Source organism: Sinocyclocheilus rhinocerous, unplaced genomic scaffold (assembly GCF_001515625.1).
Source record: "Sinocyclocheilus rhinocerous isolate Xijiao unplaced genomic scaffold, SAMN03320098_v1.1 scaffold86, whole genome shotgun sequence".
In the NCBI taxonomy this organism is placed as follows: Eukaryota; Metazoa; Chordata; class Actinopteri; order Cypriniformes; family Cyprinidae; genus Sinocyclocheilus; species Sinocyclocheilus rhinocerous.
Window position 1 is genome coordinate 342,527 of NW_015650012.1, and position 2,667 is coordinate 345,193.

Below are 2,667 nucleotides of genomic sequence, written 5' to 3' on the forward strand. Positions count from 1 at the left end.
TGTTATAAATTCACTGTAAACCATGGCTTCTTGGGGCTTATTGCTTTAATAAAAGTCTTTGTTTACATAATATATATGTGTGTGTGCTGTGTATATGTATCATGTATATATAAATACAAACACATGCATGCATATATTTAAGAAAAATATGTTATGTTTATATATTAAATATATTTATATATAAATTAAATTACATGAATATAAATATATACATGTAAATACATGTAGATATTTTCTAAATATATACTGTATGTGTGTGTATTTATATATACATAATAAATATACACAGTACACACACATATTATGTAAACAAAAACTTTTATTTTGGATGCGATTAATCGTATATACTGTATATTGTATATATATATATACAGTATATATATTTGGCCTTTTCCCCATATCTCACACACTTTTTGGAGTGAATTTTGTTGATAAACGTACACCTATTGACAAACCATTGCAGCATGAAAAATTTATCACGTTTTTCATCTGAAAGTGAAAGCTTATGAAAGTAACATTTTTTTATTTTGTTTAAAACCTTTAAGAATAATATCTATGTCGTTATGATGTTGTGTTAGAATTAAACATGTAGGTTTAAAAAAAAATTTTGAATGTTTTTGAGCAATCATGAGTTATAAAGTCAATGGACTCATTTGGAATTTAATTCAATCCTATTAATTCCAATGGGGCTAATACTGGTAATTCTCAGATTATATGTTCTTTTAAATTCCATACAATGATAAATTCAAATAAGATTTCTGATCAATATTGAAAAAAATATATATATATTTTGCATCATAGTTTTTGGTGTGATTTATGAGTCATTTTAAATTTAAAATAATTTCTCAATTTTTAATTAATCAAAAAGCCGTAAATGCAGCAATAACATGGTAACATTCAAAACGGAAATGTTTTCACCTTCCCTCATTAATGAGAAGTTCGCAAACCTTAGTAAATCACCTTGCATAATTTATTTAAATATTCTTCTCCCATAAATATTGCGTCTTAAAGGGAAACAGCTACAAATGCATCTGCAATAAGTTCATTGCTTTTTTTTTTTTTTTACTGTGTGGCTTTAGTAAATACTGACAGTAGATTTTTAATGCCAAAAGTGGTTTTGCGCTGGCGCAAGCGCTTAGTAAATCTGGCCTATAATGTACAGACTCTATATGTTATGCACTGACCTGTGCTGTTTTGATGTACTGCAGGGTGAAGTACCACAGCTGAGATGCTGTGTCCAGCAGCAGGAACTGAAACCCTGCTGATGTGATACAAGGAGCCTCACCAGCCTCGCTGAGAAAGAAAAAAACAGATCAAGATCATTTTTTGCCTACCCTTCATGTCTGACCTACTTTAGTTGGTGCATCAGTGGAGTGATGGCGTGCTCTACCTCTTCATGAGCCCGGCCTGTATGAGGAGCTGGGCCAGATCCTGGCTGACGGCTGCGCTGGGAGAGCCCACCATGAAGTGAAGGATGACCTCCCAACGCTCCATAGCATAGCGGTCGAGACTCTCTACATCCCTCCCATGACGATCGGGACTCAGGTTGCTGCCCTCATCTGCCCACGGTTTACCACTGACAAAGTGAACATTAGTCTAGTAAATCTGCTGCCACAACACTATGACGGTTCTCAATCTAAACTGTGTCCCTCACCCGCCTAGAAGTGCTATTCTCAGGTTGTCTTTAAACACAGGGTTCAGCACAAAGCCTTGGAGTCCACCTTGAAGGTGCTGGCTGTTCCAGAGCCGTAGCCCGGTTAACACCGACACACACTGATCATGGTCTCTAGGAAAAGCAAAGAAAGGCATAAATAAGAATAGATACATAACACTACTGTTCAAAAGTCTCATCAGGGCTGCATTCATTTTTGATTAAAAACAGTGAAAACAGCATTACTGTAAATAATAATACGATTTAAAATAACGACTTTCTGTTTTAATATATTGTGAGATGTAATTTATTACTGTGGTGGAAAATGCTTAATTTTAGCAGCCATCACTCCAGTGTCACATGATCCTCCAGAAATCATTCTAACATGTGGATTTGTATTAGAATGATAGAACTAACTATTGCACTTACTTTTGACTGTCTTTTTTAACCCACAGCGCGACTGCAGCTTGTGGGAGTGGATGGTCTAAAAACAGCAAACGCATCACATAATTCTTTGCCAATGATGGAAGTTCCCTGTTTGAAAATGAATGAGAGCGAGCCAATCAGCATTCATCTCGGAGTCACCTCAGATTTATTATTATAATAGGCCCAGAAATGTATTTGGACTATTAAGCCACATATAAAAATTATGAATATTATTAGATACAAAACAAACCAAGTGGCATCTGGAAAAAAAAAATATGCTACACACTACCAGTCAACAGTTTTTGAACAGTAAGATTTTTTAAGTTTTTCAAATAATACTCTTCTGCTCACCAAGCCCACATTTATTTGATCCAAAATACAGCAAAAGCAGTAATATTGTGAAATATTTTTACTATTTAAAATAACTGCTGTCTAGTTGAATATATTTTAAAATGTAATTTATTCCTGTGATCAAAAGCTGAATTTTCAGCATCATTACTCCAGTCGTCAGTGTCACATGATCCTTCAGAAATCATTCTAATATGCTGATTTGCAGTTCAAGAAACATTTATTATTATTATTATTATTAT

General features: G+C 33.8%; 1 pseudogene; it reads right to left on the reverse strand.

The window, feature by feature from the left end:
• Positions 1–2,667, reverse strand: part of LOC107711330 (general transcription factor IIH subunit 4-like) — a 10,095-nt pseudogene that overhangs the window by 5,688 nt on the left and 1,740 nt on the right.